The following is a 13,351-nucleotide window of genomic DNA, read 5'->3' as shown; positions in this document are numbered from 1 at the left end:
ACCATCCGCAAATTGAGCCGTATGATATCCGCATGTGCAAATGTGTTCATACGGATATTATGCGTTTCAATGCAAGTCAATGGCGGCAATTACGCTGTGTGTCTGCAAAATTAATGGACATGCTGCGTATTTTTCCGCAATGATAATCCGCAGCGGAAATTTCCGCAACATATGCACAGCACATGCGGATTATCATTAGGGACCATGGGGCACGGATTACCAAGCGTTTAAGTGTTTTCGCTGTGGAAATTCCACAGCAAAAACGCTTGAAAAACGCATAGTGGGCAAGCAACCTAAAGGTGATATAAACAAAATAAATTAGAACGATCGGCTATCCTGAATTCACAAATCTCACATCAAATGTAAAGTGTCCTTGTTTTAAAGGAAAATTCCAGGTGTCTCCAGTTTTTTTAGACCCCAATTTGATGTTAATCACACTTCCCTATTCAGTGCAGCCCTCACGCTTGCAGCAGCTTGCCTTTAGTGTTCATGATGACCAACCTGTTCTGATTACACCAAATTTAGAGGTGAAGATCCTTAAATGAGCCAAGCCGGAGGATTGAGACTCTAATCTTAACTGAAGCTATGTGTCTGGATTACTTCTCATCTTGCAATTGATCATTTGTCCTCTGGTCTTTCTAGATCAATTTTTTGGCCATTGTCTCTGGGATGTCCTTTGGTTATGTGTTAATCTTTTCCTCTATCTCTTCATTGTCTGCTCTCCAAGTTTTGACCCCTTGATTTAGCAGACCCCTTCTGGGTCCAAAATTACTTACAGCCCACCAGCCGCTAATTGGTTGTCTATTCTTTTGACTGTAACCGGAAAAGACCATAGCACCATGAGGAATTTTTTGAGTGAAGGAATGGAAGAACCCACAGACTCCTCACCTTAAATATCAATATTCAGCCAAGTGTGGATGTGGACGCAACGGGCCCACCAGAGTTGATGTGCAAGGCCAGATTAGTGGTGTTGTGATGAACAAGCTTGGAGAATCAATAAACAGCACACACACAATGTCACGCCTGGTGTTAGTGCAACACAGAGAGTCACGCTAGGTGTGAGTGCAACACAGAGGGGAAAGCGAGCCCAGACACTAGGGAAAGGGGGAAGAGGTGACCTCCTAATCTGGACTAGCATCACCTTGTCTCCCTCTAACGTCCCTATACAGCCTCCACAGCTATTGCCAATCACGTGCCTCGCCCTACTATCCCTGGCGTAAGGCTAAAGCTGGGGGTGGTCCAGCAAGAGATTCCGCTTTAATGAAATGTGGGCGGGGTTTATATACACCCCTGACAGAAAGGGCTTTATGCCAAGAAGCAAGCAACTGTTTTGTAGGATTTAGAGATAGATTTGTCTAGGTGTCTGGTTTTATTCAGTTTCTCAGGCACTTGGTATTTTCCATGTGATCCGAAAAACAAAGAATCGCACTCCGACTAATGTTATTCTATGGGGACATGCACATGTCGATTTTTTTTTTCCTCAGACTTAACCAATCTGAGGAAAAAAATTGCAGCATGTCCGAGTTTGATATTCAGATAGCACTTGGCCATGCAAGTCAGTGAGTGCGTGGAAATCATTAGACTGCACTCGGATGACATCTTAGTGAAGCCCTATTTTTATGCACTGATACAATGGAGACGATGGAGAAATTTTGTTCTCCATCTTCTCATCGGTGAGAGTTGGATGTCACTGTGGTTACACTCTGATCAAACTCTGATCAGAGTGTGATCAGAGTTCCATTTGCATAATCTGTTTGATTCTCTCGGATGAGAGAATCTACAGCCATCTGCAACTGTCCTGAGAGTGATAGGACCCTGGAAATTGGGCAGAATGCATACTGCCTGAAATAACTATAACCTCTAAAGTTTGCATGAGCAAAGCTGGGAAAAGTGTTAGGGTGCTCAGCGTTCCGGAACCTGTTCAGTGGCACAGTCGGGGTTTACATCCAAAACCCCCGCAAAACGGGATTCGGACATATGCGCCAACTGGGCCATAGACTATAATGGTGCCAAGAGCAAATGTGCGCTCAGACATGCATCATTTTCGGGCATATACGCCTACTGGAGGCGGACACTTAGACAAAGTCTACTATTTCTGGGTGTCCGCCTCCACTAGGCGTACACACCCGAAAATGATGCACAGCAGAATGCACGTTAGCTCTGTCAGCACCATTATAGTCTATGGCCCTGTCGGCACATATGCCTGAATACCGGTTTGAGGGGGGTTTCGGACGTAAGCCCCGACAGAGCCACTGAAAGGGTGTCTGAACACAGTGTGAAAGCATACTTATACTGGAGAATGACACAGAGAAATATTTCCCCACAAGAACCAAGGTCTGGCAGATGGTGGCCAGGCAGTGGAGGCACCAGGAGAATCATCTGAATTGAGGGTTCAAGACTGGTAGGGGACAGGAACCCTGAAGAGGAGGGGCATAAGACAGGTGGATCCAAAGTCTGAGAGAGCTGCAATGGTAGAGTGTGGGTGTCAGAGCAAGCCCAGACACACAAAAAAATATGAAGTGTAAAAAGCTACTGTGACAACACAGTTTATAATCTTAATCTGCCAAACATTTAGATTTGTTAATCCAAGAGAAATACACTATTATATTTGAGCTAACTTGTAAATGTATGTGTATTTCTGTGGCTGGTCTAGAAGGACAGTGACTCAGCGTGGAACAATGAATGTTTGCTAAATATGTTGATTAACCATTGTGTGGTCTCTGTGGCTTGTTGACTTACAAAACAGAAGGACAAACTATGTAAATTCATTAAATGCTCAAACAATGAAACCTGACCCCTGTGGAATAATTCCCTCCCTAACCCTTGCCCTGTGGATGTGTACTTCAAAGGACAATTGCAGCTATTTTAAGGATCAAGGCCTCTGTAGCAGAGAGACTTTACAAGGAGAAAAAGATCAGACACACTCTTCAGGAGAGTAGCTTGTAGCATGGCGATCCAGAGAGACACAGATTTGGATTCTACATGATTCTGGCCTAAGGGTATGTGGCCCTGACTGGAAAGATATGGATCTGCTCCATTGATTATCAGAGAGCCCATGGATACATTTGGGGAGACAAGATTGGGACCTACCGATCATCTGCCCCCATAGAAACTCTCGGAGAGGCCAGGGTGAGACCCTCGGGTCTCCTGGCCTTGTACCTCGATGAACTGCTAGCTTCCTAAGCTTGCCGCTACCTTCTCTCTGTGGGAGCCCGCCGAAGCGGGGGCCACTGGTTGACATAGTTATCCCTGGAAGTCCCAAAGTCGCAGCTGTTTTATCCCAGGCGGGCCAGCAGAAGGGTGAGGACTGTGTACCACCTTTTGTATTTGCTGGGACTGTTCTATGTGTTTATTGTCTGCTTTGTGGTTCAATAAAGTTTTGCCACACTGTTTTACCCTCACCCTGTGTTGTCTGTGTAGTGTTACGACCACGGAAGACCCCGGGTCTTCACAGCTGCATATAAGTGTTCTACGAGTATTAAAGTGTGACATTTTTAAAGTATCATGCTTTCATATTGATCGCTACCATTTGGTTTCTTGTTGGGAAGTCAGTGCACGCTCAGTACATACTGCAGAGGGTGCAAGTGACATCCGGACTGACATTCGCTTTACAACTGCCCTGTGAATGGAGTAAGTTGGTTCCTATCAAATCAGAATTTCCCCTCATTGATGCTGGACTATAAAATTGAGAGGACAAGTGGCGGAGATCGCGTTGTATCGGTTTCATTTAGAGTTTCTATATGTTTGAAGCTTGATTTTCTAGGTAAAGGTATCCATACAATGCACCTTGTTAGATCTCCCTTAGGATGTCTTAAACCAATTTACAGAATAGTTCCAAGAAATGTAATCTTGAGCCAATAAAAAGAAGAACAGATGTTTTTTCCCTGAGTGACATGGCATGTTTATTACTGGCTACAGACAGGCGTGATGCAACCTGTTGTAAAGAGAGGAGCACAGCGCAAATTGACAGGTTGTGAGCAGAGTTCTTGGTAATTTGTTCTTTTAGAACATGAGATTCACTATTTTGGAGATGTGTGTATATACTGTACTTTAGCAGTTGTTTTAATTATTCTTATAATTCTATGTGCCGCCATCTTATTGAAGGTATTTTCTCCATTATTGCACCCTACCAGCACACACACTTCAATAGGCAATGAGATGGATAACCATAGAAACATTAAAAAAAAGGGAGGGGGGTTTGCATGAAACTAAAATGAATATATCTGCTTACTTCCCAGGGACAGCTCCACTCCTGTCCAGTGACTGTCGGATTATTCAGCTCAGTCCTATTCACTAAAATTGTGCTGATCTGCAATTCCAGATATAGTCTATAGACAAACTGTACATCATTACTGGAGAACAGCAAACTCTTTTTCTTTTGAATACTTCAGTAGTACTGAGAAAATGAAATTAACCATTTTCAGAAAATGTAAACAACTGTATAATTGGAAAATGACCTCATTTTGGGTTACACTAATTTTTTTATTTGTAATTAATTTTTTTCTTATCACGATCTTTATTAAAAAGTAAAATTAATAATCTTGCAATTTTGACCACTGACGCTTTTGTATACTCATACGTCCTGCCTTTTCAGGAAGTGTTTGCAGCAGTTTCTTTATCATTAGAGGCAGGATTACAACAACAGTCATCACCTCTATGCACAGCTGATAACACAGGATCCACCATCAGGTGCATAATGATTGCAGAGGGTGCGACTGGGCCTGTGCGGAAGGGATGCCCGCCATCACCAGCGCCTAAATCAGCTAGATGTGTGTCCGAGGATGCACATTCAGCTGAAATGTGTTGCGGCTCAGGGACTCACCGGCTCCCTGCATTGCAGTACACGCCGCCTGCCAATAAGAGGCCAGCGGCTGACATCAGCATGCCCGTCACAGGTGACGTATAGCAGTGACGTCATGCGCCATGCTGAGCAAGTCGAAGTCAGCTGACAGCTTCTCTACTGCCCATAGAAGAAGACATCACGTGTTGTGTGAGCAGAGGAAGGTAAGAAGAATTGTTTTTTGTTTTTTTTTTAAATATGTTGGAATGGAGCAGGGAAGGTTATTACTGGAAGGGGCCAGGATGGGGGACATTATTATAGGAAGGAGACAGGATATTTTCTTATACCAGGAAGGGGCCCAGTATGGGGGACATTACTGGAAAGGGCTTATGATGGGGGACATTATACCTGAAAGGGGCTCAGGATGGGGCATTATTCCAGGAAGAGGCCCGAGATGTGGGATACTATAACAAGAAGGGACCCGGGATGAGGGATATTATACCAGGAAGAGGTCCAGGATGAGGGACATCATATCAGGAATGAGCCCTCAACGTGGGACATTATTACAGGAAGGCTCCAGGATAAGGGACATTACTAAAGGAAGATGCCAGGATAGGGGACATCATTATATGGGGGGGTGAAAACATTTGTAATTATAGGATCTACAAGAGCCCATACATCTGATCAACATAGATGTGTGGGCACAGGTTACATTTTTGCATCCGGGATCATCGGACTCTAGTTATGCCACTGTCCACCAATCCCAGAAGGCAAAGTCGCAGCTTATCCTACTCCTCCCTTCACAATGACCTTTAGATGCTTCAATACAAAAGAAAGGGACTCTGTTCATTGTGGCTATGTACATGTGAAGGTAAATGAAGTTAGAGTCTTAAAAAGATTCAGTGGCCGGTGTGAAAATTGCAAGATTTCCAATTTTTATTTTTTATTTTTAATAATAATTGCGATACGAGAGAAAAAAAGCCAAATAAAAAAAAAAAATACAAAAACCTAATTGGAAAAATAGGTCCTTTTAAGCTGATGGCTTTCCTTTTAAGGATATGTGCTCTATATAAAATAAAATCTTTTACCCAAGTCCCATGTGGGTTCATGTCCCACACATTAAAACTCCCCCGCTGTGATTATTTACAGACCAACTTGTACAGAAGTCATTGATCAGATAATCAGTGCCCGACTTCTCCATGGAGCTGATTATCTACATGACACATGATTAATGCTATAATTAACTGGTTATCTATTCCTAGATGATCCTACAGGTCTATAACCCAAGATGTGTTTATTTCCCCAGATCACTGGTCTCCATCTTTTGGCTCTCGACCTGCCCTGACAGCTGGGAACCCCATTATAATCCTATTCATTACCATTTCACATGTAAATGGACAGAACAGGCAGCGAGCTGTTCCAAGCAGAGAGCACAGCTCTGCTCCATCTTCATACATAATGCATATATCTTACAATTATTATCCTTTATTCGGTGAGTTTTGGAGGAAGATCTGGCCATATGCCTAATTCCACATTCGGAGAGGAGCAGCCCATGCTTTGTGCAGCACTCAATCATCCAAATTAGTAAAAATGAACAGCAATCCAGAAAGCCACGTGGGAGAGGGAAATCCTAATAAATATTCTCGGTAGAATTCCAGTGTAGGTTTTGGATCTTAGTTATGATTTATGGTTTGATAAAAAAGACAAAGTATATTATATGCACCAAAATACCTATTACATTTCCAGCGGGACAGAGATGGATTTGTACGCCGCTATTTTCAGACAATGGCTAGACGGCCTTCATATTAAATGCATGCACACGGTATCGTAACCAGCTACTCTCTGATTAGTAACTGTTTAGGCGAGGACAAAAAGCGTCCTTCACAACACATAACACAATGGACTAGTAAGCGCTTGTTCAGACAAGCGAATATTCAGTCCATGTGCCATTTGCATGCAAAACTGATAGCACAAGGAATAATGCAAATAAGTGTGGTAGCTCACATGAACATTTTTACACATTGACTGATGCATTGCAGCATGGACTACATTCCGGATCAGACTCTCACATTATAAGTCAAAGGGTGCTCAAAAAATGGATACTATCCATTCATGGATCCATTACAATTTTTAAAATTGGAAACTGTATTTGTTCTTTTCTTTATTAAATTAGTCATCTAAAAACCGGACATATGGATGAGAATAAGGTCACAGTCAGACGGCCATATAAATCAGACCGAGATCACTCACACTACACAGACCTGCCGGCGGCTCTCCCGACCCAAGCAAGACAGCTTCATGTATTTTTATGCAGCTGTCACACTCGCTTGGGTCGGGAGAGCTGCTGGCCAGTCTGTGCACTGCTTTCCGAGCTCGGTCTGGTTTATACAACTAATAAATAAAGTTGCACTCTGTAACGCTATAGCATGTAAACATGAAATATATGAAATTGGAATTGCATTACTGCTCTAGAAAATAGGAAAAAATTAGATATTTAGCTCATAAATTGGCCAATTCATGTGTGCCCAGCAACCAATGACAAGGCGATCTCCTGTTGCTGGGAACCTAACCTAATGTGAATCCTCACCTAGGCTGAAGCCTGCATTTATATGGGTAGTATCCTGCTGTAATTAAAACACCCAGAAGCTGATGAGTGGAGTGTCGCATGAATTGGCCAAATTATGTGCTAAGTATCTCCATTTTTTCCTATTATCTAGAGTAGTAATGCAATTCAAATTCCATATATTTCATGTTTACATTTTAAAATGCACATGATTGAATACAGTTTCCTATGTTAATAATTGCAATGTCCCCCAAAAAATTGTATGCAATAGGAATTGATCCATATGGTATCCAATTTTTTTTTCTGAACCCATAGACTTGCCTAGAAGATTCTCATCCAAGATGCGTAAGAGAATATTGATAGTGCCCGTTGCAATTTTTTACACATGGACACTGAATGCATATGAGAAATCTGTCACCTGAACAGCACTATTGAATTATATTGGTCAGTATGCTGTCCGATATTACTGTGACAGCACACGTCTGTATAATACACCCAGGCTTAAAGTGAATGTCCCCTCTTGAGCACCACCATGTTCAGTTCATGGATAAAAAAATTATATATATTTTTTATAGTTTTAGTCAGTTTTTCTTTTTAACTTGAGGTACTTGTTGACATTTTTCACACCAAATTAATCAAAATGGCACAGCCGGTTCATGAATTTGGAACAAAAAAAAAATCTCTTAATTTTTGTCTTTGACCAATTTTATGACTTTTGTTGTGCAAAAAATTGCATGTTCTCATAAATTGTCACATGTTAGTCTTCAACTGTGCAAAAATTCTAAAAATCCACCAGAAACCGTATTCCAGGGAAGGACTGGAGTGAGATGTGCCAAAAAATGCAACATTCGAAGAAGTCGTATTTAATGAATATGTTTAAAATATCTGCATAGGAAAGGTTGTTGAGAGCAAATAAAAAAAAGACTAAATAAGGCGCGAATACTAAAGCCACTAATAAAGAGAAGATTACTCCAGAAAACTGGAGAAACTGCAATGATGAATTAAGGCCATAGATTTCAAGCAAAACATTTTTTTCTGCCTTTATCTGCCACAAGGGGGAGACATAGGAGTAATCTGCATACTGTATATCTATGGCACTTAATAATAGCGACGTATGCGGTAAACTCCTGAGCTCCCCCTAGTGGTGGATGCAGGCAGACAGAATATCATGAATAAATCTGTCTATGCAGGAGATTTAAAACTTCATTAAAAATTGAAAAGCAAAAAAACTTCAATTAACCTAGAAATTATTTGGCACAGAATTTTCGGCTTATAAATGACATGGAGCCAAAAAATGAAGACTCACTTTGAAGGGGTTGTTGATATTTAGATGCAAACCTCTTCAAATGTGTAATATTTTACCGAAATTCATTCATGCCTTAAGGCCTCATTCAGACATTCATTCTTCACGTAATTGTTCTATCCATGTTTTTCTTGGCTAGAACAACTACCCATAATAATCTTTGGAACTGTTCGCATTACAGATTCGCCATTAATAACAATTGCTTAAACAAATTTTCAAAAAAATGGACCTGTTGGACCAATAAATTTCCTTGATTTATATAAGTACTATTAGGAATAATAATTTCATATTATACTACTACACTATATATTATATACAATTTCAATATGGATCTAACTGACTTCTGGACAATGATAACCTCAAATATTATAGATGTTAGTAGTTATTTGTACCATTTTCTGTTCCATTTTATTCATGGATAATCATATACACACCTTTGAGTTCTCCCTTACTTCCCTGTTTCCCAATTTAATCCCTTCCCTTTCCTTCTCCCTAAATTTCCCTTCCCCATATAAAAATGTTTTAATAAATAAAAATATTGAAAAAGGAACTGTTCACATGTCCTTGTTATTTGCAGACCGTGTGTCCTCAAATAAATCATAGAGACGAGTTTGTTTCTGATCTGAGCCATGGATCAAAATTACCCATACAATTCTAAGGGTCTACTGGGACAACATTTAGTTTTACTCTGGGTCTCGGCAATGCATCCTCTTTTCCACAATTTGTCAGTGATCTTATATCGCCACCTTGAGTCCTTGCCTAAAGGTCTTGTCCATATTCTCAAAGTACCCAGAGAAGAGAGTTGTAGGAAGGCGTCCACCCGAATTGTTTGTGGATAGGTTATGGCGGCCGACACTATTCGTGCAAGGTCATTACCCTGCTTTTATGGCATCCTGAACGTAAAATCATCTCACCCAGACCTGATATTGATGCCACATTTGTATCACTGTAAGACTAGACTATTCTGCATTCAGGGACCACTGGGCGACAATGCCCACATTGCTAGTTAACCCTTCACCCTTCATACTGGTTTTGATGAGTTTTTTAGCCAGAACCAGGACTGAATCCATCATTATACAAGTTTCCTTATTCTGGGCATTGGATAAAAAACCTATATTCTTCTTCGAATGTTCCAGATACAACAGATCACATACGCATACGGTAAGTACATTTACTATCTCGAGATTTGCTGCAAAACCTCTAATATATAATTAACCATCTAGAATCTATTAGAGAAGTCGGTAGTTAATCTTAGGATCCTGCACGTTGACTAATTCACCGGTGTTCAGCCATGGATCTCCATAAATCTACGCCTGCTGTGCTCCCCTGGGTCTTACATCAGAGTCCAGGCTGTAGAGCAATGACCCATTTAATGCATGTGGCTGTCAAGTGTGTAAACCAGGGCTGTCCGGTCAGGAGTGGAGTGAATAATGAATACACGTATGACTTCCTTACAGTTGCGTGGCAGGAGATCATTATTCTGATGGAATTACATAGCAATGGGGGGATTGGTGGAGCGAGTGCACTGGGTGCCCAAGTGAAAACCAACCAACTTGGTCAGATACAGAGTTAAGAGAGCAAACTAAACCTTTGCACTGGTTTGAAAGAAACAAAGCCAAGACATATGCAAGACATAGTTATAAATATCGCATAGATGGACAATTTCACGAGACCTTCCTACCGCCATGATAGGCCTTAGAGCTGTAGACCTCTGACACATCTACAGTATATTGTGTACTAGTGTCTGCTCTAATATATGTCATATTGCTCTCAGATCTTTTGAAGACTTTTATCATCTTCTCGTACAGATCTGATTTTTTTCATGCAATTCTTTGGGCTGTATTAGTATCGACTGTGATAAGTTAGATAATGGTTTTGCCATCATGGAAAACTACAATAGACACATTATAGCATATGTTGTGGCAAATAACGAGTCCAGCTCTGTTACATCTATAATTTGTTTCTTATCTTTTCAGGAAGATACAAAGTCTTCAGGATTCATTGATTTCTGATACATATTAATGGAGGACCCCTGTTCAGGATTTTGCTGTTTTTGTACGCCCGTTTGTGGGACTGGTTGGGGTCTAACACTGACTGACTCCCCATGATACATGTTGTTTTTACTATTCTAGGTGTGCGCCCCTTTGATTCCTTTATACATCCACCTTTTACCTTTCTGATCCCCAATAGAGTATTTTAGCATTTTATTACACTTTTGACTACATGGACTTCAATGGTCGGCTTGGTTTTCTCCTTTTTCTTTTGTGAATGCTACCAATTGTCCGGTTTCACTATTACAGTCCTTTATATTAACATAGTGTAGATTGTCATATTTCACTGTACAGTCGCAGGTTTACTATTTACACACTCGCCATCACCTACCAAGTCACACTTATGGTATTCCTAGGTGGCTTTCATTCATGTAACAATAGTCTGTTGATCAAGCCATTTGGAGGGATTAATGATCCTGATGTTCAGTACCGGTACACAGGAGGAGTTTGAGTTAGTATCTATCTTTAATGAAGAGAAAAGTAAACTTAGTAAAATTCATACACATCCATTGCCAGAAAAGACAAAGACTCCATAATGTCTGTTCCTTCAGCATGTAGAGTGAGAGACAAGGAAGCAGTACTATCTGCTCCTACATTGTCCTACACCAGGACAGAGAAGAGGCAAAACTATCTGCTCTTACACTATTTATTAGGAGAGACAAGGAGATAGTACTATCTACTCCTACATTATTTACCAGGAGATGCAAGGAGACAGTACTATTTGATCCTACATTATTTACCAACCGAGATAAGGAGACAGTACTATCTGCTCCTACACTATTTACTAAGAGAGACAAGGAGGCAGTACTATCAGATCCTACATTATTTACCAGGTGAAACACGGAGACAGTACCACTTGCGTCTACATTATTTTCCAGGCGAGACAAGGAGACTGTACTTATCCGACATTATTTAACAGGTGAGACAAGGAGACAGGACCGTCTGCTCCTACCTTATTTACCAATGATAGACAAGGACGCAGTACTATCTTTGCCTACAATATATATACAGTTGTGCTCAAAAGTTTACATACTCCGGCAGAATTTTTGCTTTCTTGGCCTTGTTTCAGAGAATATGAATGATAACAAAAAAATGTTTTCTCCACTCATGGTTATTGGTTGGGTGAAGCCATTTATTGTCAAACTACTGTGTTTTCTCTTTTTAAATCTTAATGACAACCAAAAACATCCAAATAACCCTGATCAAAAGTTCACATACCCTGGTGATGTAGGCCTGATAACATGCACAGAATTTGACACAAATGGGTTTGAATGGCTACTAAAGGTAACATCCTCAGCTGTAAGTATTGATGAGCGAGCATGCTCGCTACTGCTAGGTACTCGCCCGAGCATCTCACTGCTCGAGATGCTTGGCGCTCGCCGAGTATTTCCAGGTTGCTCGGACGGGAACTCGGGTCCCCTCCCTGCATGTTTGGCGCTCTTTAGAGAGCCAATGAACATGCAGGGATTGCCTGCCATGCACTGTAATGCTGTAGCCATGTTGGTTGTGGGCATTACAGTGATTGGCTGGCCGCCATATATCAGACCTGGTGCCGCCATGCTCGTCACAGTCACTCCGGATCAGACAGTGTAGGGAGAGCTGCTGCTGCGTACATTACACATATCCATCTTAACAAACAGTCCTTCTGAGGGCTAACTAATACATCTGCAGAGATATCAGGCAGGCAGGGTGTATAGGCAGGCAGTGTATATAGCAGACTGCAGTGCATATAGCACAAGAGGCTCCATTCCAGTTCTGCCTTCTGCTGCTGTTCGATATTTCTATACAAAGGCCCAGATCTCAGGGGCCAGGAATACTTTTCTTTGGCTCTTAATCCTCATTATTTGCTTAAAAAGCAATCCAGAGAACACCGTTTTTTCTGTGCCATTTGCTTGTTGGCACTGCAGAATACTGCCAGGTCCTTTCCGTTTTAGAGAGCTAGAAATCCAGCTATTTAAAACTCTGTTTTCTCCATCACACGGACCACATATACGTTGTCAGAAAATACTGCCATTTCTGGCCTACATTAAAAATTTTCTTTAGTGTCAGTGAAGAAATTCACCGCAGTTTGCTGTTCAAACTACTTACCTACAGGCCAGGTATTTAAAACTCTGTTTTCTCCATCACACGGATCACATATAAGTTCACTCCAGACTCAGTCATTTGTAGTGAGCGTGGAAGATACTGTCCTCCAGTAAAAATGGGCAAGGCACGTGGCAAGGGATGGGGAACTGGACGTGATGGTAATGGTGCATGCGGAGGCCGAGCACAAGGCCGTTGGCAAGCCGAAATTGTGCCACAACAAACACCCACATCTTCTCGCCTGACCTTCCTGTCCCAATTTCTAGGGGACCGCAGCACATCACTATTGAATCCAGAGCAGTGTCAAAAAATTGTTGGTTGGATAGCGGATAATGCTTCCAGTCACTTAGCCTCCACCACCACCACCCTGTCTTCCACACGGTCAAGTCTCAGTAGCCGTGAGTCTGGACCGCATATTCCTCATCCTGATCCTCCTTCCTCCCACCATGCCTAGTACCCAGAGACAACTGATCCCACACTTGGACACTCTGAAGAGCTGTTCACTTTTCCATTTATAGATTCGGGACTCTCGCCAGGTCCACTTGAAGCGGGCAAGAGGAGATCGCATGTAG

Source organism: Phyllobates terribilis, unplaced genomic scaffold (assembly GCF_046119375.1).
Source record: "Phyllobates terribilis strain yellow unplaced genomic scaffold, ASM4611937v1 Scaffold_12__6_contigs__length_324123572, whole genome shotgun sequence".
Lineage (NCBI taxonomy): Eukaryota > Metazoa > Chordata > Amphibia > Anura > Dendrobatidae > Phyllobates > Phyllobates terribilis.
Note: the sequence above shows the minus strand (reverse complement) of the source record.